The sequence below is a fragment of the Meleagris gallopavo genome, chromosome 3 (assembly GCF_905368555.1).
Source record: "Meleagris gallopavo chromosome 3, MGAL_WU_HG_1.1, whole genome shotgun sequence".
Taxonomy (NCBI): domain Eukaryota; kingdom Metazoa; phylum Chordata; class Aves; order Galliformes; family Phasianidae; genus Meleagris; species Meleagris gallopavo.
The window spans coordinates 513,330-537,929 of NC_139406.1; the positions used below are offsets into that span (position 1 = coordinate 513,330).

Sequence of the window (24,600 nt, forward strand, 5' to 3'; positions counted from 1 at the left end):
AGAGGTTTCTAGAGTGCATAGAAGATAACTTCCTACACAGCTGGTATGAGAGCCTACCAGGGGTGATGCCCTGCTAGACCTGCTCTTCGCTAAGAGAGAAGGACTGGTGGGAGAAGTGAAGGCTGGGCAGAGCAACCATGAAATTGTAGAATTGTTCTTGGAGATGCCATAAGGGTGACTAGCAAAACTGCTATCTTGAACTTGCAGAGGGCGGACTTTGACCTGTTCAGGATGCTTGTTGCAGGGCTCCCTTGGGAGTCGCTCCTTAAGGGTAAAGGGGTCCAGGAAGCCTGGATGCTCCTCAAGATGGAAGTCTTAAAGGCACAAGAACAGGTTGTTCCTGAATGCTGTAAGGCAAGCCATAGATGAAGAAGACTGGTGTGAACGAACTTTATTAGGATGCATTGCTCTTCTTGATGCCTTCTTCCCTCCAGGTCTTCACCCTGCATTGCTCTACCAAGCACATCCTCAAAAAAATCAAAGTTTGCTCTACTGAAGTCCAGTAGTGAGCTTGACACGAGTCTACCTTGTCTCTCCAGTATCCCAAGCTTCGCCTGTTCAGTGTCCCAGTATTCAAGAAGGTCAAGAAAGGAAACCCTGTTAAATACAGTCCTGTCAGTTGGAATACAAAGCCTTACAAAGTTACATAGTACTCTGAAGAAGAGTATTCTGAGAGTTTTTGAAAAACACCTGAAAGACAATGTAACCATTAGCAATAGCCAACATGGGTTCATAGGGTTAAAATTCTGTTCAAAAAGCTTAGCCTCCATTTATAGCAAGTCTACCCACCCATTTTGCTAAAAGGTAGCAGTTGATATAATATTTTTGAATTACAGCAAAGCTTTCAATACTGTATTGTATAGGACATAGTAGTCTTCTGGACAACACGTTCAGCAGACAAGACTATAAGACAACAAATGGGCCGATGGGTTGAACTCAAGAAACCAGTGACTAGTTAGGTTTCATTTTAGAGCCAGTTCTCTTTAATGTTTTTATAAGTTAGCTAAATGCAGGACTCAAATATTGTTATGGTTGGAAAGAATATCATGGAGAAATGGAAAGAAACAAAAAGAGAAGGAAGGCTCACCCATTTTCAAAGATCCAGGCTTGTGATGAAAGACTCCACAAAGAAGGGATCTCCAACTGGATGTCCTTCCCCAGTAGCAGTCAGCCCTTAAATGGAGTCTAGAAGAGGTGCAGCCAGCCTCCACCCCTTCTGGTCACACAGCTGAATTGCCTTCACCTGTGTATTACAGATAAAGTAACAATACTAATTATGGGTATTTCTAACTTGTATCAGTCACTCTTGAGCATATCGTTCTTAAAAATCACTAAGGGTAATTACATGGTAATCTTCCTTGTATTTTTGAAAATCATATCCTGGAACAAGATAAAAGGCCCAAAGATACATATAAAACATTGTTTATACAAATAATAGCATAGATATGCTAGGAAGTGTAACACTATTAAACCTGATACACATGTGCACACACACAAATTAAGTGCGTGTTTATTTAGTTTAGTTGAGATTCGCAGAAGTATTTGGTAATTTAAGACATTTTATTTTAAGTATAGGTCAATAAGGCAATGTAAACAAGCACAACATTTTTAATGTAAGGCATCACTTAAATACTTTTTATTCCCAGAATAAGCAGTCCCTCCAAGCAAACAGAATGTGAACTGTTGACCAACATAAACATTTTTCTGCTCATTGAGACTCTGGCAGTTATCCTTTTTCCAGTCTGTAACTCTTTAGAATTCTTTTCACTTTGAAAAATAAACCCAGGGACTGGTTTCCCTTATTTCTTCCTCCCCTTTCACATTGCCAAGCAATGTAATCAAATGAAATTGCTTAGCACTTTAGTCTTTTCACCACTACTTGAAAGGGTTGGCAGGTGAGTGACTTCTTTGACTGAGAGCCAGCTCCAGATATAACTAATCATGACTTTTTTTTTTTTTTTTTTTTTTTCCATCTGAAGCAGAGGGACAAGTGACCAGATAAGAAGAGTTTCTATAAAGTCTAAAAAAGATTTGGATTTACATAGTAAGTAGAGATTTTACAAACAGATTATAATAAATTAATTCTTGGTAGTGCAAGATTTGGAAGCAAGTAAATCCACTATTTTAGTTAGTGGCTGAATTCCTATGTAAGTTTCAGGAGCAAGAAAATAAATAATAATAATAATAAAGTAATATTAATTAAAAAAAAACAAAGGGAGGCAGGAAAGGGAAAATCCCTGTGACGTTTAGCTGCCATCTTACAGAGGAAGAATCTAATAGTAGTATGATAGCCCTGGCTCATTTTAATAATTGTTTGGATTGTGGAAAAGTCACAGGGAAGAAAACAGGTGGGCCACAGACCAGTCCTCTTAGTGCAAGTTCAGTCTTGAGTGCTTTTGAGTAGGTCATTCTCCATTGTCCAAGTGCATGAAAAGTTATTAATCCTGAGTATAGTGTAGCTTCATCAGGACAGTCATCACAAGAGGACTGTTTAACTTTCCTTCAACAAATGCTGGTGTTGTATTACCAGGTTGTATCTGTCATTTTGACATAGCTTCCATTATTTTATCCATCACTGAAGCATGTGGGTGTGTCCTTTGTTTCTCGGGCTTTTGGTTTGTCTTGGGTTACAAGAGGTAAACATAATGAAGAATATTTGAAAATAATACCCAGTTATTAGATTAACTAATACATGAACAGGAAAAAAATTGATTTTTATCCTCTCTAGAAAATTAACATTCATCCTTATTTGCTGCAGAATTTTGGTTGGCTGCCATGTCAGCTTGCTTATGAGCATCGTCTTCAAACTTTTCTTTCAATGTCTTTTGCTGATTCAATCCCATAACTAAAGTAAGATTTTAAAGATAACTTCCCTTATGCCCTGCCTGGACTAAAAGTTCATTTTCTGTGATTCAGAAAGACCTTTATAAATGAGTTCATTAAAAAAAAAAAAAATAATAATAATAATAAAAAAATATATATATATTCTTACTCACCTGCACTAAGCCTAGATCAAGGTGTGTACTGAACTGTCTCAACTAGTTGAAAATGTCTTAACATGGTCTAGGAATGCCAGAACTCACAGCCTTGTCAGACATGAACTAACAAGCACTAAGGAATTTTGCCCATAGTATTGTGATTCATCAGACTTGATTAATATATTCTCTTGTCAGTGCCATACTTTCCTTTTCCTTCAAGGGAAGCCTTTAGTGAATGATGTATGATATAATGTATGAATTAGAAGAATCTTCTAAAAATAACTAGGGCAAGTGTTATATTACATGATTATTCAAGTGACCCAAGCAGAACAATGAAGGAAAATGACTTCTTTTTTGTTTGTTTGTCTTATGAGGCTTTTTAGGTTCTGAACAATCATTATCACTCTGGTTTCTCACTTACACATACATGTAAGCATGGGTAAAATTACAATTTGATGAACAAGTTGCTTAAAAAAACTTTAAGAATCTCTTTCCTACTCTGAAATTCTCCTTCTGTTGTTGCAGTGAGTAAAAAAACTCTATCCCCTTATTCCCCAGTTTTTCTATGTATGCTTGGCACTTTAGCATACTCTTTCACATTTAACAGTCACTTAGATTTCCTTTCTTCCTTAAAAGTTATTTCTTCTTTTGTTTCATATGAGAAAAAGAAAATTCAGTTCTAGACAAACGCAGGAAATAATCAAGAGTAGGCATCTGACACTGCATTTGACATTGCATTTTAGGTAATAGAAACCCCATGCAAAAATACTGATTTTTTTTTTCTTCTCATAATTATATTAATTTAATGAAATATGGTTTTCAGATCTCCACATAGCATTACTACTCTATCTAAATACATTGCTCTGAGGTTATCATCTTCTCTTTGCCTTCTATAGGCTGTGGAACAGAAGATATAATGGAGAAGCTGAAGACACATCAGGTAAAATCATTAAAATCAGTAAAATCAGTCTGACTGTTGCATATTGTAGGATGTGTAAACGACTCAATGCAGTGCTTATTCAGATTGAACTATCAGTTACACTTGTCAATAGAAGCAGTTGCAGTAGGACTTTATATGACACTGATTTTATTACAGTGTATTGGAGAATGTGTTATGTTTAAACTGTGGAGGTGGTTAATAATTTACATCTGAAAAGTGCAGTACTTCTAGAACAGAAAAAGTCTACTTTTAATTTCTAAGACTGAACTCTGTCCCTCAGCACGTGAAGAATCATGCAAACACACACTGCCATGCAGTAGTAGTTCATATTGTCACACCAGCAACTGAACTGCAGCTCAACCCAAACTATCATCCACAATCACAGAATCATAGAATCACAGAATTGTAGGGGTTGGAAGGGACCTCTAGAGATCATCGAGACCAACCCCCCTGCCAAAGCAGGTTCCCTACACCAGGTCGCACAGGTAGGCGTCCAGGCGAGACTTGAATATCTCCAGAGAAGGAGACTCCACAACCTCCCTGGGCAGCCTGTTCCAGTGCTCCGTCACCTCACCGTGAAGAAGTTCTTACGCACATTCGTGCGAAACTTCCTGTGCTGCAGCTGATGTCCGTTTCCCCTCGTCCTGTCTCCACGTACCACTGAAAAGAGACTGGCCTCAGCACTATGGCCGCCACACCTCAGATATTTATAAACCTGGATCAGGTCCCCTCTCAGTCGTCTTTTCTCAAGGCTAAACAGACCCAGTTCACTTAGCCTTTCTTCATAGGGGAGATGCTCCAGGCCCTTCACCATCTTTGTGGCCCTCCACTGGACTCTTTCCAAGAGATCCCTGTCTTTTTTGTACTGGGGAGCCCAGAACTGGACACAGTACTCCAGATGAGGCCTTACCAGGGCGGAGCAGAGGGGGAGGATCACCTCCCTCGACCTGCTGGACATGCTCTTTTTAATGCACCCCAGAATGCCATTGGCCTTTTTGGCCACGAGGGCACACTGCTGGCTCATGGCCAACCTGTCATCCACCAGGACGCCCAGGTCCCTCTCTGCAGAGCTCCTCTCCAGCAGCTCATCCCCCAGCCTGTATTGGTGCATGCAATTACTCCTCCCTAGGTGTAAGACCCTACACTTGCTTGTGTTGAACCTCATCCGGTTTCTTACTGCCCAGCTCTCCAGCCTGTCCAGGTCTCGCTGAATGGCAGCACAGCCTTCAGGCGTGTCAGCCAATCCTCCCAACTTCGTATCATCAGCAAACTTGCTGAGGGTGGCCACTATCCCCTCATGATATTGTTGAACATGTTTCTAGTAAACCTCCATGAAACATGTATGGATTAAAACAACAAGCAATACCACTGCTTGCTGTATAAATTAGAGGAGACGATAGAACTTGAAAGATGTAAGCAGAAGTTGCTTAAAGAAGGAAGGAACACAAGCAAACTTTGCTCATCGGTTTCTGGGATATTCTTTTTCTTTTCTCAAAATTTCTGTCAAATATTTATTTCCAAGTTTGATGGGTTGACTCTGGACAGCTCGTATCTCAATGCCCACCCAGATATTCTCTCTCTCCTCCTTCTCGGTAAGACAGAATAAAAATACGATGAAAATTCTCACGAGTGAAGATAAATACAGGGAGATCAACTATCAGTTGCTGTCATGGGCAAAAAAACCCTCAACTTGAGGAAAGTTAATTTAGTTTATAGTAGATCTGTATGGAGAGAAACAAAGTTAAAAACATCTTACATCGACACCCTCTTTTTTTATCAGGCTCAAATTCACTCCTTTCTTTCTGACTGCTATAACATCCCTCTACCTCCTACCACGCGTGTGGCACAGGGGATGGGGAATATGGTCAGTCCATAACTGTTCTTCTCTGCCACTCCTCCCTCACATTTCTCCCCTCCTCTACAGTGTGCTGCTCTCAGCAGGCACAGCCCTTCAGAAAATACCTACCTGCTCCACTCGTGTATTCTGCATACGTGGAGTGGTTGATGGAGGTTGTGTGTTAGTTCAGGTGACTTTGCATTGTGTACTCAATGTTGTGAAATCCCATTCTCTGGGTCCCAGCTCTTCCTAGATGCTGGTCCAGAGAATCTGGACCTTTGCCTTATGGTTTTATTGTCCAATATTAAAAGACCAATTTGCATCACAATGCTAAGTCTATTTTATTGAGTTAATTATAGATCTCTGAAAATAATATTTTCAACTATTACAATTGCTATTTAAATCTTTAATATTTACTCTTCACCTTCCTCATTTTAAGATATTACTCTAATTGCCTTGAACTTTTAATAGTCATATTTATAGTTTAGCAGCTTCTGATTCTGAAGAATTTTCATGCTAAACATTAGAAATCAACTAGAATATAGTTAAAGAAAAGCCGAAGAAATGTTTAAGATTACCCCTTACTTCAAATTTTAAAAAATTACAACGTAGATATTTCATTGATATTTAAGTTTTCTATTTTTGTAAGAACAATTTTTATACAATGGATTGCAAACAACTTTTTAAATACTGGAGTGTCAATAACTTTATTAAAACAAAATGTGAACCATTAGTTGGGTAGAATTATTCGATTAAGTGTGTAACTTTAACACATAGGTAATGACTATTGATTTCGCTGCCTACAGAAATGTGAAATGGAAGTAGAAGCTGTAGATATTGCTGTTATTACTTTAGCTTTCACATCCATTTTCCTATAAAGTGGAAATTTTCAGTCTCAGAAGTAGTCCTTGAGATCATTGCAAAGAAGTGTGCAGTAAACAAGGTAAAAGTAGGAGAAATATCTCCTGATTATGAGAAAGTCGTATTGATAGCACATGAATATTACACAAGACTTAATTTGAAATGGTTTGAATATTCGTTTGGTAAAAGTACGGCATCGTATGTCGAGTTCTGTTGGAAATGCACCTACACAAATTCTACCTACACAAATGCACCTACACAAATACTACCTGCATGCTGTTTGTTAGGCTTAAGGGATCAGGATTTTTTTTTTTCTTAAAAGGCTTTGGAAGCACATATCATTTAGCTTGACAACAATTTTCCACTGTCACCTAGCTCAAAATACATGTATTTTTTAGTTTTTCTATAGAAATGAACATGTTTTTAGTGAGAAGTTTTGGTCTCAGAAGTGTTTATTTATTAATCAAACATGAATTTAACTGATTACATCTTCTCTTTTCTCCCCAGCTATGATAATGACCTGTTTTAACTCTGCCTACTGTAGCATAATGTTTGATTACAATTTTTGAAGACTACAGCAGATAGTGTTTGGGCCTTGTCTGTATCCTGTTTGGTTGCTCTAGAGTTCACTGCAAATCAATAAGGCTTTTTCTCAGACACTGCCTGCTATGTCAAGTGGTAAATCCAAGAAGTGATTAAAGATCCACAAACGGTTTCTCAGTGTTTTCAAAGCGTCTGTCATAAACTGAGTACCACAGAGAATAGAAAGTTACTTTGGTTTCTCTCAAAGATCACAAAGTAGGTTGCTATTTCAGCCATCTCAGGTGTTTTTCTGAAGATAAGTACCTGTGCATTAGCTTCATTTCTACTATTCTCTGATCTTTTCTTAATCTCTACTATGCATTCTGGCATATGGATAAACGGTAGTTGATATTGTTTTAAATCAAACCATACCAATCTAGGTTTCTTGGCATCTTTGCAATTAATCTCAAGGCAGAATACTAGTAAAATGCAGGTAAGAATGTTTTCTGTTGTTGTTGTTTTCTTTCCTACAGTTTTAATCATTTTAAATCTAATCAGCAGCCCCAGTATTAGCAACCTGTCATTTCATCTCCTAACATGGCATGAATCTAACTGTGCATTTATGTTTTCACTATGCAAGTGCTGGGACACTGCACAAGTGTAATAAAGACGTAACAAATGTTTCCAGCATGTACTTTAACAGGAAATCTTGTTATGAAGATTTGCACCACAAAGAATGATCAATGTGATTTTCACACTGCTATTTAAAAGCACTCCTTTTCTCCTGGCTTCAATTAACAGCACAGTGTGTAGATGCTTCTGCTAGCTTTAATCTGTTCCCATCAATATGTTGAAAGCAGGTTAGTCTAGGTGTGCTGCAATTTTTAAGAGCTTGCATTTTAGAAAATGACTAATGTATCACAGGATCAAACTAAGTCAGTTAAGCTGTTTTCTGAAGTTGACTCAGGATAGCACTGTATTTACTACACTGTTCTGTCTCCAGGTTATTGCTTGATCTGATAATAAGAGTGTGCAGTCACTGAGCCAGGTTTTGACAGAGAAGCAATTATTTTTGCATGTAGAGTTTGTGCCCTGAAGCTTCTAGGAGATTTTTGTGCTAATTTCTGTGCAGTACTGTGAGGCCATGTATATTGTCAGACATGCTTATACTAAATAAAGCAGTCTAATGACATCCTGTGGTCAGTTCCAACCCCTACAACTTTGTGATTCTGTGACATTTTTGTGTTGCATTTTCAGCCCTTGTGCAAATTTTCCTGTTCCTCTTTTGCTTTTATCATTTTATGAGTTTGTTCTGAATACGTAGAATGTATTGGACCATTTTTGAATATCTCACAGTACAGAATGTACGCTGTTTAAATGTTGACAGATCATAATTTTGAATATATATTTAATTTACGTTTGATGACAAGAATTCAGTTCAGATGATTTTCTAATAGGAAAACATATATTCTCTATCATGAAATGTGTTTATCTAGGGTCTTTTCTGGGAGTTGTTTTCGTGTCTGCAGATTCTGCCTTAGGTATTTTGTTAAAACTATTTGATCACTATGATAGATAATTACACAGTTTAGCTGTTGTACGTCCTTTTGTGCAGAGAAGAGAGAAGAAATCCACCATATATTATCTTTCCCAACAGCAAAAGTTGAATTTTTCAGTGCCTCATGGTAAACCATGCATCTCAACCTGTGGTTGTAGCGTGTGGAAGAGAGGAAAAGACGTCATATGACACAGAGATACAGATTTTACAGTGTGAAATAATGCAGAGCTGAGGTAGAAATACATGATTTTAAACTGAAGGACTTTTAAAGTAAATGTTGAAACGTGCTGATGTGATCAAAATATTCTCATCTTGTTTACCCTGCTGACACAGTTCTGAGGAAGACAAGAATTCTGTCTTCTTAATGAGGTGAGGAATTTTTTTCTCTGAAGGGATGTGGGTATGAATGGAGGGAAGAGTAGTCCGGGAATTTGCCACACATAAGAAGTTATAAGGTCAGAACTATTTTTCTGTTACAAGCATTGATTTATTCCAACACTTTTATTTAGTGTCACTGCAGGTGTACTTCTTTCCTTCCATTCACCCTCTCTCTTCCTTTCCCCCTTTCTTTCCCTTCACTTACTTTCTGTGGTGTATTCCTCTCCTCTTTTCTCTCACCTCTTTTCCCTCTTCAACTCCCATCCCTTTCTTTTCTTCCTTCCCTTCCCCTTTTTTCCTCCTCTTCCACAACACTTGCTCTCTTTTGAGAGTTTTGACAGTCACGATTCAGACCAGCTTCAGGCTGGTCCCAGGGATTCAGCATCTTTTAGTAGCTGGAGCACATGGCTAAGCTTTTGGATTGTCCCTATTAGATTAGTTTCATCCAAAGAAATTAAATTTGTGTACTGTAAGACTGTTTTATACTGTGAAAAAAAAAGAAAAAAGACAGAAAAGTACTCCTGATCCAAATGAAAACATTAATGTATGTTTGCAAGTACAGTAAAAAAAAATTCAGAGAGTTTGAATTCAGTACCTCATACGGATTTTGTGACAGCTGTACATGCTTATTATAGTATGTAGAACTTATCACTTCAGTGTCTTTGCAGAGGATGAGAAAACTATATCAAGAAGTAAATTATTTGTCTAGTAGCACAAAGGATTTTGGATGCAACAAAGAAATTCATCTCCATTTAAAAGTAACAGGTATGGAGTCATGGTCTGATAGTTTAATGCTTCAGTTCTGCAGCAGTACTCAGCATATTTCAATATCTTTGAATCCTCTCTGAAGTGCCCTTTGCAAGACAGGCCTGTGGGCAGGCATTATATGATATTGCTTATCATTTAGAGATTTCTTTCTTTTAAATAAGAGCACTACAACAAATGACCAAAGAAACACCTTGATTGTAAATGGTAAAGAAATCGAAAAGTTATCAAGAAAAAATGATTCATTTGGGAATGATTCATGATACAATCTTCCTGCACGTATTGAGGATGCAAATATGTTGAAGTAAGTTTTAAAATGAAGAAGAAGATTGCTTAGCCTTGCGAGTCTCAGCTTGAGGCATTGCAAGCATTAAGGCTAAATCAGTTCAAGATCTGATCCTTCTTCTGTTTGAGACGTAAGATTGCTTCATCAGTGTTAAATGCATGCTAAAATGGGAAATGCAAAGTTGGTGACAATTAAACAAACAGTTGATTAGTCACAAAAGCTGTGATCCAGATGAAATTTGCTTGCTTGCAGGTTGAGGCTTATCAAGCTCTTCATATTTTGTTTTTGCTAATGAAAGTCAGAAAGGAATTTGTTCATTTCTGTAGATAGGGGTAACTTAAGTTGGAAGAAAACTACTCAAAGCAAGCCCTGTGCAAAGTTGTATCAGCTTGCCTAAGGTGTTGTATAGATGACTGCTGGAAACTTGCAATGGTGGCAGTTCCACAGCATCTCTGGGTAACTTTTCTTTTGCTTAATCACCGTCCTTGTGTCATATCAGAATTCCTTGCTGCAATTTACATCTGTTGCCTCTGCTCCTTCTTCTGGGCATATCTGAGTAGATTCTGTCTCTATTGTTCTGAGGGGCAACATCTGTCTAGGTAACTGAAAACATACCAGTTAGATACCTCTTTTGCAGTCTTTTCTTAAAAGCAAATCTAGATCTCTCAGTCTTTTCTCATATGTCATGCTTTACGAGCTCTGATCATCTTGTTGAACTTGCTCCAGTTTTTCAGGATCTTTCATCCATCTGAGGGTTTTAAACTGGACAGTGCATTCCAGTTGAGCCTGGTACTGAATAAAGGTGAATAATCATTTCCCTTCACCTGGTGACTACAGTCTTCTTGATGTGCATAGCTAGCTTTCATTGCTGCAACAACATACTGCTTATTTATGTTAAAACTGATGTCCACCACAACACCTCAGTCCTTCTCTGCAAAGTTCCTTTCCAGTCAATCACTCTGTTCTTCAAAGCCAGCAATGGGGAAGGGAAAAATATCCTACAGTCGTATAAATTACTCTGGTTTGTTGATATTTATTTCAACTATTATGTTAAAATTTTAACTGTCTTGAGTCATTCCTGAACATGCTGTGTTTGCTGTGATTACTTTGTTTGCCGAAAATAAGCATTTGGACTCTTACATTCATGGTTAATATAAGGCTACTCTAAGTATCTTTCATTAGCTGGTGAATTTTCCAACATAAAACTGTTCTTGTGGGTGGGTTTTTTTTTTCTTCTTCTTCTTTTTTTTTCCCCCAGTATAACATGATAAAAGTTTCAGCTGTAGTATTTGTAATAGAAATATGTTTAAAGATTATTTAGTTTTTCTCTATTCATATTGGAAAAGAATATATGGTAAAAAATTACCAATGATTTTTAAATGAAAAGCTTGCTCCAAAAATTATGCATATTTAGTTACTGTGGGAGTAAGTTCCTAGCTGATGTAAATTAGCACTGAACTGTTGATTTGAATGAAATACTGCATATTTACACAATCTGAGAATAGAGCTTTCTACTTTTGATACATCCAATATAATTAATAAATAGCCAAAATAAACCGCTTTACAGAACATAGTTGTTCAGCATGATCTACATTACAACAGAAGTAGTTATGATGACACTTCGCTTTTCTAATTAAAATATAATTAATTCGAATCACAGATTTCTTTTTATTATTCTGATTCCAGATATATCAGTGTATGTTTTAGAATTCTGTTGTCTTATTTTTGAAAAAAATAATTTTGCATTTCTGTTTTTCCAACATGAAATCCTGCAGAGAGGAAGGAAAAACTGAAGGCTTTTTTTTTTTACACTGAGAAATAATTTCAATCACCTATTTTTAATCAATTCTAAGTTGCTTAGTATAAGACTACTCTAAGCATCTTTCATACAGTTTCCAAGTGAAACTATTGGACATTCTCTCCAGTATTTAAAAAAAAGAAAGAGTAGAATTTTGGTGGATTTGAATCTGAACAGCACTGTGAGTAAAGGTTTTGAAAGAACAAAAGAAAATACACACTGGCAGATCTGTTAAATTGCCCAATTAACTTCAGTTAAAAAAGGAAATACTTTGCATTGTTTTTGACAAAAGTGGAAACAGATTATATATGCAGGATTGTTTACTCTTATTGTTTACCAATAAGACAAATCACCCATAGCATATTACAGATAGTGCCTAAATAAACATAGAATCTGTTGAAACTTTATTACATTTATAATCTTACTTTCTGTGTAAGGTATCAAGAAACATTTTACTTCCAACAGCATCTCTGATGCCTTTTCAGGGGCACTATTAATGCAAGAATGCTGAAGATATATTTTAAACTGCAAAGACTTGGTTTGGCTATATCTGTTCTAGAATTCCTTTCAGATATTCCTATGTTATCTGCATCTGTAACATAAAAATTAACATTATGGTTTGTAGAATCTATGTTGTGAATAGTTTATTATGCATCATTTCAAAAGAAAGAAAATGATTTAATTTAACATCATAATTCAGGATAAGAGAAGGGGGGCCTATGAATATCTCCACTTTGGATATCTAATCTCAGCTTTCTTAAATAGAACAGTTTGTTTAGAAAAAAGTAATTGACATTCTTCTGTTCATGAAATTCCCCTGTAAATGTTCCAAGCTAAGTACCAATATGTTAAGACAATACAGGACATACTAGTCATGTTTAACAATCCTGATCCAAATCATTGGTGTCAGGATAAACTGTTGTGGGTTTTTTTGTTGTTGTTGTTTTTTAAATTTTTAATTTTTTTTTATTTTTGGTTGTTATTTATTTATTTATTTAGTCAGTTATGAAAATAAAACAAAACTCCCAAAAACAGAGGGGAAAAAAGATCTATGCAAAATAGGTGCAAACAAGTTGACAATTAGGAAGATAAAATCAAATTTTTAATATCTGAAATGCATAAAATAAAGTTAAAAAATATATATATATATTTCCCGGTGAGTTTAGATACCCCACTAACATGTGCCCAAACACATAGCTGGACACATGGAATTATCAAGGTAAGGTCAAAAGAGAAGAGTTCCCATTAATGAGAAGAAAGGAAAATAATGCTAAAATTTTAACGAGGCTTTTCTTATGATACTCCAATGGATTTCTGGAAAAAGTCAAGAAAGAGTAATAACGTGTGTAGTAGTAGTGGTAGACAGCTAGGATGTCAAGATCACATAGCATAGCATGCTGATATTTGTGAGGAAAAATCGGAGGCTTACATTGAGCTGAATATAATATAAATGAACACAATGATTCCTCATCATGAGCTTCAAGTCTCCTCCTACGAGTTATTACTTTATATTATTTGAATGCATGAAATCTAATGTTCCAAAATGTTCTCCTCTGGGGAAAAGAAAATTATGGAGTTTGCAGTATTTTTATCTGTACAATAGCTTAACACAAAATTATACATAAATGCCTAAAAATAAGGATTCGGTTTTGAATGTTTTTAAAACACTTATACTGTAGTATGTAGTATAAATGACTGCCAGGGGCACAGGTAGATCTGAGCAGATGTGGAACTCACTAGCTGTAATGCGTGTATAATATCACACAAACTTTTCTTCCCACTTAAGTATAAGCAGAATTTTGATGCTTGATGCCAGTGTTGTTGCACATTTACTGGTATTTCTCAACCTAGCTAATGGAAGGCTTGTCCTGGTATGTCTGTCTAGTCTGAATTATGCACCTGAGTTATAGCAAAAGATTACTGCCTTGCCTGTAACTTGAACTGTGACTCACTGGTATTTGCACACACTGAGCAGAATGGCAGCATCTTCTTAACTGAAACTATAAATTTCCTTGTCTTTTAAGAAGTGAAAGTTATGTCCTGCCGGGTATCTAATGTGTCGGATGATTCTGATATCTGCTTTATTCAGAAGAGCAGAGGAAAAAACAACTAATATCAAATTGGTTCTCTCTTTTTTTTCCTTCTTTATTTCTTTATTTATTTTTAATCAAATTGTGAAATGCTATATAAATATTAGTCACTAGTGAGGGACTTCGAAATTCCATCATTTCTTTTTCATTTGCATGTGTATTAAGCTTTTATTAACTCTGTTATTGTTTCGGGAATATGGTAGAGGAAGTAGCAACAAAAATGTATTCAATATATCACACTGGCTTCTAAATGATGTTGCAGCTTGGTTGTGATTATTTTTCCTTCACAACCCAGAAGACCTCAATAACGTAGATAGAGCTTACTTAAGGCTCTGCTGTTTGAAAATCTCACACATAGCTTCCAAGGAGTCAATGCGTTTTCTTGTTTCTGCTACTAATGAGTAAGTGCTCCCAAGTCGGTGCTACCGTAACTCATGGATCTGAAAGCTTGCCAGAGAGAAAAACCGTATGTAGTCCAGTGCTTTACAAGTAATGTATATGTTTATTGCTGCTGTACTGCCATTTGTTGAAATAAGCTTCATTGAAATATAATCCTGATAACCATTCTGGCTTCTTTGTCAGGCTAATGTCTGAAATTCATTTTAGGACATTTTACTGGATTTCTTAACATTTGTTTTGCTTTGTGTAATACACTCAAAAATCATATTTTTAGGAGAGCCTGGCCTGAAATAACAAGAAAGCATTTTTTTCCTAACTGTCCTTCTAAACATGAGTCAACAGTAAGCCTCAGTAAATGAACTGTCAGTAGATTGTATGATTTATTGAAAGTAATCAACATCTGTGGCAAAACAACCATCCTCAGTGCTCTTCTTCTGTGCAGAAACTAAACATGATGGAGAGAGAACAAAAAAATCTTACCCCTTTACTCTGTGACTCAATGGGCCGTGTATCACTTAATGCCAAAGGACAATGTCAGTGACCTTCATGATGCCAAGCATTGTCATAACGCCTTACATAAATCCTCTTAGTGCCAAGTAAAGCAGAACTCGGTTGCAAAATCTCTTGTGGCTGGATTTTGATTTAAAAATGCCATCAAAAGGAAGGGGAGGAGGAAGATGACATTAAGGCTGGAAATACTTCGTACACAACTATATGAAGGATTCCTATTGCAAATAGCAGTAAAATAGTCTTACTGTTTAAAACTTAATCTAGCTTTGTTTGTGGGGACTCACTGTCTCTCAATGCAAGATACTAAAAAAAACCAAAAAGCCATGCTGCCTTACAGTTCATTTGCTTGAAGAGCTTCATACTGAGCTGCTTACTTTGCTTTGCTGAATTCCTGAAAAGATCATTTTTTGCAATTTGCTAATCTGAAAATTAAAAAAAAAACAAACACAACAAACACCACCTGAGAATGGGAAAACAAAGCTGGCTACAAACATAAATGGCTGAGGTAATCAGTGAGATCTTTGCCTCAGTCTTCACTGAAAGCCAGGCTCCTTGTGTCTCTCACATCCCTGAACCTACATCCCTGAGCTTCTAAGTGAGGGCCGGGGGAGCAAAATCCTTCTCACTATCAGAGTAAGTCCACAAATGTCTCGTGATACTGAATGTGTAAAAGAAAATTGCATCCCAGAATTCTGAAAGAACTGGCTGATGTGGTTGCCAAGCCACTCTCCATAATATTTGAAATGATGTGGCTTTCAGGTGAAATACTGATGAAGGGAGGAAGGGAATCATTACTCTCATTTTATAGAAATGGAGAAAGGAAGACCTAGGGAACTACAGACCAGGGAGTCTTACCCTGTTCCTGGGAAGATAATGGGGCAGATTCCCCTGGAAGAGAAGTTAGATATGTGAGGTAAGAAGGTGATTTGGTAACTGACCAAAACAAAATTTTGAGGTCCTGTTGTAGATGGAAAAAGACTAAATTCTTAAATTTTATATTAGCCCATGCTATTTCATTCCTACCATTTTCAAAAACGACAAGTTTCAATTGACTCAAAAATAAAAAGGTTACTATTTAGAAGTTGTCAGCATTTTCAAGTGGGGAACAATTTCTTCACTTTTTCAAAGATTTCTTTGAAATTGTACTGTCCAAACTTTACCTTGAAATACATGTACAAAACATTCAGGTATCTCAAATGTATTTTTATCTCAGAAAACTATGGTAATATATTTATTAAATTTCAACTAAAAATTTTCCAAACTTTGCTACTGAAGTGGGCAAGTTAAGTGTAGCTCAAGTGTAATTCATTCTTTCAGTATTTAAGCACTTGACAAATTTAATGTCTATTTGCCTGTAGGGAAGCACTTCAGCCCCCAAAAGGTGAAGTACAGAGCAGTTAAGTTAATACGTGGCTTGCTCACGCATTTTTGTCTTAAATTAATTACGAGCTTCTTAAGAAAAAATACATTGATAAACAATTTATTCACTAACATATTACTGTGATTCAGATCTACAAAAATTTTTTTTGCTCTACTGTATCTATTCCATATGAAATTTGGCAGTATACTTCCAATCTGGAAAGCTGATTGAAAACAGAAGGCAGGTACTGCTGCCACTTGGAAAGTACAGCAGTTTACCACAATACCTGTACAGTATTTTTCAGGCTTCCAAGAAAGCGAGTACCTAAAATGATAATGTAAGCTCCAAGTGTAACCTAACAGCTTTCTAAAACACCTTCTGTTATGGAGGGGAAGGGAAAAAGGGCCGTTTTTGAACTTGGGATTTCTGTTTACTTAATGAAATGCCATCTCTATGGCTAAAGCCAAGTGTGAGTCTGTCTGTATATCCTTTGATATTTACACTTTTCTCAGCTGCGCTTCATTAAAAGAAGGGGAAAATAAATAAACTGTGTACCTACTCAAACCTATTGGACCCTGAAATAACGCAACACACTTGTGCTGTTCTTAAAAAAAAACACCAAATATCTCAGGTGTAGATCTTCCCCTTAATGTTAAGGGATTGTTCCTTTGTTACTGGTGCGTTTCAGCACAGTAATTCTTATTTTTCATAGTATAGCTACCAAGGTTATCTGGATCAGAAATCCAGATGGCGGTTGTAGTTAAATGATTCTCACTAGTGAAAGATGAAATGTTTTGCAGTTGAAGAGTTCATTAAAATGTGACTGAAGAAACAGAAGCTCAATTTGTTTGCCCAGAATTCATTAGAGAATTCCCAGCCATACAACCCATCACCAACAGTGCTGAGGACATATCACTGCAGTCCCAGGGCACCTGCAATCCAGAGCAGAGTTGGGGTATCAGTGGGATCTTTGGGCATCTGAGATGGTGCCAGAGACCAGACACAAGTGACAAATGGTTTTTGCAGAAAGGATAATACAGTGGATCCTGTGGCAAATATCTTCTTTCCTTTAAATCTACCTTGTTTTAATAAGGAAAAAACACATTTCTTCATTGTTATGATGTATTTGGTGATAATAAGCAAAAAAAACAACAACAACAAAAAAAAACAAACAAACCAAAACAAACCACAACAAAAAAAACAAAAAAACCCACCCAAACAAAGAAAAAAACCCCCAAACAACAACTTTTGTTTGTCGTAATTAGAAAAATTACATATTTCAACTTATGCATACTTTTTAAAATGAAACTAGGTTTTAATTGACAAATTGAATGATCGTGAGTCAAAATAGTCAAAATAGTGTCTTATTTCTTGATATGTCTCTGGTATATTTTTATTATGTAAAATGGAAAGTTATGCTACATATCTATCCTTGCTTGCTTGTTAAATCTTTACAATTACAATAGGGATTCCTCTGATTTGAAGCAGCCAACTGACAAATGCTTTCTAATATCTGCAAAGGCAGAATTTGTCCCTTCAAATGAGCTGTTCCTCTGTTTTGATTAGGGATAAATTAGCATTAAATTTAAGTTCTTGACTTTGTGCTAAAATGTGGAAGCATATCTGCGGTAAGAAAATAAGTGTCTTTATTCTGAAGCAATGCAGAAAAATAATTGTTGAGAAGGAACACGTTATTTGCATGCGCAAATTTTCAGCTTTCTAACTCTAACCACATTTATTTTAAAGAAAAATTTAATATTCAAGAATAAAGTTCTCCTTCGATAGCCACATGTCAGGACTAAGAAGGTTTGAAGTGTGTAATTGATGGAAAATCATACTAAATCATGAGAGAAATTGTTTCCCATTATAGGGCAGAGACAATAGTAACAAATATGTTTCTAGACATTTTATCAAAAAGTTTATTTCTGGTGCTTGATGGTATCAGATATTTGTATATAATAAATTGTGTAACAAATAACAATAAGGATTTTTAACATTTTTTATTATTATTATCATTTGCAGTCTGAAGTCTTATATTTAAATGGCTCATTATAAATCCATTGTGAATGGAAAACCTCAGCGAATAGAAAACATATGCTATCACATATCTTCTTACACTCAAGATGCCTCATAAATTTAAGTGTATGTATGTTAAAGGATATTTCAGGTTAGGAAGAGCAGTGGTAGCTCTAGAGGAACACAAGTTCCTTGGAAGTCCATCAGAGGGGAGCTCCTTAGGAATTCATTGCAGGGGAACTAGACCAGATGGCCTTCAGAGGTCCCCTCCAACTCTTAGGATTTTATGATTCTATGAAATCCACTGAACAGTGGAAGAAAAGTTTCTACGTCAGCCTCTAAATGGAACAGGCATAATCTAGTCGGTGACTAAGCAATTTTAAAATCACTGAATCACAGAATGGTTAAGGTTAGAAAAAATCTCAGGTGGTCACCTGGTCCAGCCCCTCTGATCAAGCAGGATAATACGACTTTTCCAGGACCATACTCCTGGGGGCTTTTGAATATCTGTGAGGGGGGAGACTCTACAACCTCTCTGGGTAGTCGCTGCCAGTGTTTTGTCACTTTCAACACAAAAAACAGATCAACTGAGCAACACCAGTTGCAGAAGCAATACAATGTCCTCAAAAGGGCAACGGGCAGAAGTAAAGCCAAACAACCATCGTGCTGAGACTAAGACACAGTATGCAGAAACTGGAAGTTCTTCTGAATTACTTTATTTTGATCTTTTTGTGTAAGATTTATTGTGCACGACTAAGCCCTGTTAAACACAGGACTTAATCTTACACAGAGAGGAGCGCTAGATATATCATGTACTTAAAAAAATTACAAAAAAATTGGCAAAAATGGAAGAAAGAATTTAGTATCAAAAGCACACCAAAGCACAAAAGTATAAAAGACCACTAAATTATTTTATGTGGAAATTCTAGATTGATACAAAAGACAAATTCAAGTCTAGTTAATACATTAATCCCATTTTACAGAGGTTTTCTTCATTTTCTTTAATCCACAAAAAATTCAAAGTCTCAGGTTTTACTACCATTAAAAGTAAAGAGATTGTCCTTGGCAACATGGAAACATGAGAGGTAGATGAAATAATTAAGATAATACAAGACTCAGACCAAATCTTCACTGCAAATGCAGATGGGGATTTTACGATAATTGAATGTCTAGAGTTAATTTCATTTTTTTCTTCAGTTTCATGCATTTATGTTTTTGCTTGGGGTCAAAGTAGGCAGGGCAAAAATGCTACGACTAAGATAACATTAACAATGTTTTGAGTAGGAATAGAAGATGACTACATAAGCATTTTTGTCAAGTTTTTTTTTTTTTCTTCTGGACTTTCCAGTATAGAAATTTTTAAGTAATGGAGAGTCTGGCTAACTTGGAAATATAATCTGATCAATCATTCAGGCTTTATGAAGGCAGAATTTAACCTCTTCACTCCTTCTTTTTTTGCTTTTGTTGTCTGTCTAGCAGATGAATAACAAACAGGAAAAATAGAAGGGGGAAGAAAAGAAAAAAAGAAGGGGAAGAGATGGAAGGTAAGGAAATTAGAAATCTCTAACTATGTACTTATGCTCTTTTGCTTCAGGTCACATCTTTTTGGCTAAGGAAAGGAGACTGGAGTTCCTTAGCTTATCACTATACGGCCTACTTTTCAGATCCTAGATTCATTCTTGCAATGCCTGAAATATTTCTTATTTTTCTTTCCTTGCATGTGAAGGAAAATTTCTTAGAGCATTCTGCTGTGGTGGTGCTGCCTCCCGTTCCCTCAGCTGTTAAGTGTAAAGGTTCTTTTTCAACAAATTACATGACCATGAAATAATTACTTCAGGGAGATGTACAAATGAGGTGACTGGGTTTGCAGCATAAGCATTTTTGTTTGTAACGTCCTGATTCCTCAACGAGCGTGGCTGTGACATTGTAGTGGTTCCAAATGGACTGTTTAAAACTGTAGCTGTGTATTTTTGTTTTACAGATTGGATCAGGAAAGCCAAGGCACAGATGGAACTGAACTTGGCAGGAGATGTGAAAAGTAATAAGAAGAGATTCTACAGGTACACTGGTCAGAAGAGGCAGGCCAAGGAGAGTATACCTCCACTGATAAAGGAGGGAGAACTGGCAACAACAGACTCTGAACCTCTAGATGGGAGTTGAAGGCACAACTGCATCAAAAGAGTGGTGGCTAGAAGGGATGGAGGTGATTATCCATCTCTACTCTGTCCTAAAAAAGTTCCATCTGGAGTACTGCAGCCAGGTCATGGGCCCCCAGCACAAGAAAGGCATAGAACTATTGGAGGTCACAAAAATGATCAGAGGGCCTCTTGTATGAAGAAGGCTGAGGGACTTGGGCTTATTCAGCTTGCTGATTTCCGACGCTATTGCTTCTATTTCCAATTTCAGTAATTAGGGAGACCTAATTGTAGCCATCCAGTACATAAAAGGAGCTTCTAACCAGGAAGGAAACTGACTTTTTACAAGATCTGATAGTGACAGGGCAAGGAGGTATGGTTTAAAACTAAAAGAAGAATGATTAGATGTTAGGAGGAAATTCTATACACAGATTGTTGTGAGGCACTGGAATGGGTTACCCATAGAAGCTGTATATGCCCCATCCCTGGAGACATTTGAAGGTGGGTTGTAGGGGGTTCTGGGCAATCTGATGGATGGCAACCCTGCCCATGGTAGAGGTGGTGGAACTAGATGATTTCTAAGTTCCATTCTAATCCAAGCCAATCTGTTTCTATAATTTCATGATTGCTGAAAGTGGAGATTTCTCCTAGAAGATTTCAGTTTGTATTCCTAGATAGATCTGGGTACTTAGAGGTACTTCCTCTTACTTCCTCCTGAAGGGAAATTTTGGCTATATGAAGGAAATGATGGTATGCTTGCTAGTAGACTAATGCCCCTTGATCAGGGTCAGTTATCCTTTGCTCTAGGGGAGATATTCTGGCAATGCAAATCTGGGACAACAGTATAATGATTTGGGTATATTAATGTAGATACAAAGTATTAGACTGAAAAGGAGCAGCAATCTTTTAGAAGAGAAGCTGACTTGCTTCCATTCTTTTGTTTGCTGGTTCTTCCCTATGCTGGGAGTCAACAGATCGGCAAAAGCAGTATTGAACTTGTTTGATTCCTTACAGATATTCTCTAATGCCACCATAAACAGCATTTATGCTAAGACTGCAAAGAGAAATTGGGACAACACAATGAATAGCTGTAGAAAACTAGATGGCCCTGGATTTGTTACAGGATGGTGTATGTGCAGTTATTAATACTTCATGTTACTGTGGCATTGGCAGAACAGAAGAATATATAGAGAAAACGCTTTGATGATAATCTTGATGACACCTCCCGATGTTTAGCGGAGGTCTGCGATAACTGACTGCATGGTTCCCTGATTGGTCTTGTTTGGAGAAACTATTTTTGATAATTGTTTTTATACATACATTTCTGTATGTATAATTGCATTAGTAATGATACAGTGCTTCAATCATTGTTCTGACAATATTATATCTCTGTTGGGGATACAATGAACTGATACAATGAGAGTTAGAGCATGTTAGTTACAAACCCTCAAGAGAAAAGGAGGGATTGATGCAAGTTGCATCTTGATAAGTCCCTGTCATGGTTTTGTGATTTTTGTTATTGGCATTCCACATGATAACATCATGTAGTGCACTGGGAGTTCAAGTGTTAATGCTCCTGTTCCAAGGACTGTCAGTATTTCCAGGCACTTTTCTCAGAAGAGAAAAAGGACTACTACATATCCCAGAAGACAATAACTGTTCTGTTTCCATTTTCTGTTTAGAGGGAAAGATAAAACTATTCACAAGTCACCACACTGCCCCTTTTACTCCTTGTCTCTGCGGCGTGCGCTCCGTAGCCATCTCACCTTCAGCATTACAGTAAGGCCTTTGGTTTTGGACACTCCCTCTTTCATTTATTTGATTTATTAGCTTCAATTCCAATTATATTGTATTATATTGTGTCATCTCGCATTCTGATATCATATTTAGTAAATTAGCTTTTCTCCCTCGTCTTGTTGCTGCTCTTTTGTTTGTAGGCCCATCTCCATATAATTTCCTTACTCCTCCTCTCCCTCTCCTGGGGTGTGGGTCCATGGGATCCTCCACTCCACTGGTCACAGAACCAGACCAAACTGGGCCAGAGCTGTGACAGTCCCCTCATGGATATCCTTGTAGTTTGTTTAGACAACGTGAAGGGTCTGTGTCTTTGTATTTGAGTAGATAAGGAAGGTTCCATGAGATTTCGTGTGGAAAATGTATGCACCTCCTGGAAGGCCTCTGAATGTATCTAAACCAAAGATCTTCTTGTGCAAGGCACAAAATGTGATAGGAGGAGAATATCCCCCACGCATCCAGTGCTGATGTTGAAGAATGCCTAGTTTCTAACATCCAACTTGAGTCTAAAAGAGTTTTTGATTGACTGCTTTACGGTAACACTGGTGCCACATCATCATGGTGGCTGCCCCGCAGAGCAGCCCAGCCCCAGGACGTGGAGAGAATGCAGAGCAGTGCTGACATACAATACAGCACTATGTTTAATTTGCAAGGAAACGGTGTCAGTTTTCAAAGACTACAATTTGTAAAGACATTACGTGGGAATACAAGAAAGCTGTTCAGAACAGAAGCTGTGGAGAAAGATAAACGGCATGAGGAAGCAAGGCTGAGAACCAAGGATTCCCATAAAAGAGAAAAACAAAGTCAAGTAAGCTTCATGATGGCTGTTTGATAATGACCCCGATTGTAGGAAGAGCACATGGCTTGGAATGACTCACGACCCTGACTGGGTAAGGTAAGTGCCTGCATGCACAGTTAAGGAGTGTTTGTGGAATGTTCTGTTGACACGTAAAGGCGGGTGGGAAAGTTAAAAGAGAAAACTTGTGAATGTATATAAAGGATGCTAGAACCTGTAATAAACAATTTGGATTGTTCACATCTAAGTCGGTACCCCAGATGCTGCAACATTATATGAAACGTATTTGACAGTTTGTTTCTGCATATCAGGGAATGCTTCATGAAGACAAAATAGCAGAACTGCAAGAAGTCTGTCACCTCAATAAAATAGTTTTTAAAAAGTTAAAACTCAAACGGACTCTGTTATAAAAGGCAGTTACATGATAGCAAATCTGACTGCAAAAAAATCAAAACCATTTCCTGACGGTGAGTTTGTTAAGCAATGTATGGAAAGTACAACAGATATAACACGTCCTGATTACAAAAAAAAAAAAAGGATTTCTCTAAAGTCAGTTTGTTCCACCAGACTATAGACAGGTGAACCGATTTATAGAGTATAACTGCTAATTTCAAATTTTATGCTTTGGCAATCTAAGAAAGTATTGATGATATAGATACAGCTCAGCTTGCCATTTTCATTACAGGTACTGATAACAAATATAATGTTGCTGAAGAAACAGCTTCTTTGGTGCCACTGAAAGACACAACAAAGAATCTTTATTTGAATCCCGTGATTTGTGTGAAGCAGTAAAAAAATACTTCAAAGCCATTTTCTTTAACTTTTGTCAACGTATCTGGTACAGATACTGATGGTGCCCCATGCAAATTGTCATCAAACCTGTGAACTTCATAAAGCCCAAGGGATGGAATCATTGCCAATTCTAGGAGTTCCTTAAAAGTAAGGATGCTGACTATGGGGGGGGTCATCATTTATTTTCTGAGGGAAAGTGGCTAAGTTGGGGTAAGATGCTAAATGGACTCCGCAAAGTGAAATCAATTCCTTTAAGGAATCAAAAACGATATTTGTTCCAGAATGTGAAAACTAAAAATGACTCTCAGATTTAGTATTTTTGGAGGATTTGACTGCTCATTTAAATGAGTTAAACACACGTCTTCAAGGTGAACAATCACCTTATCTGTACTGTGTTTCAGACAACAACAGTGTTTGAAATAAAATATGGCAGGCTCAAGCTATGGCAAATAACTTCATGCATTTTGATATGTTGGCTAAACACAACCTGTGAACAGTGAATAACATGCAGCCATGCTTTCAGTTTTTATAAAGGAATTTGAGAATGGTTTCAAGATTTAAAAAAATATGTTTTTTTTCTGTAATTGCAACTCGATTTTCAGCTAACATAAATACATTACTTGCAAATTTTCACATGGGATGTATAGAGTTGCAATCAGACATTCAACTCATAGAAAAATTTAGTCATGCCTCTTTACCAGACTTTCATAAGCCCTCTCTTACCAGAGAAAAGTATCCCTCACTTCACAGGCATGCCTTATTCACGTCACCACTTTTTGGCAGTA

At 36.9% G+C, this 24,600-nt stretch overlaps 1 long non-coding RNA gene across 1 annotated transcript; it reads left to right on the forward strand.

Moving 5' to 3' along the window:
* Nucleotides 1-1,325: 1,325 nt before the first annotated feature.
* LOC146544560 (uncharacterized) lies at nt 1,326-23,234 on the forward strand. The gene is made up of 4 exons (XR_014882219.1): nt 1,326-2,044; nt 3,875-3,918; nt 19,778-19,842; nt 20,280-23,234. It is a non-coding gene; the product is annotated as an uncharacterized LOC146544560 (long non-coding RNA).
* Nucleotides 23,235-24,600: the final 1,366 nt, after the last annotated feature.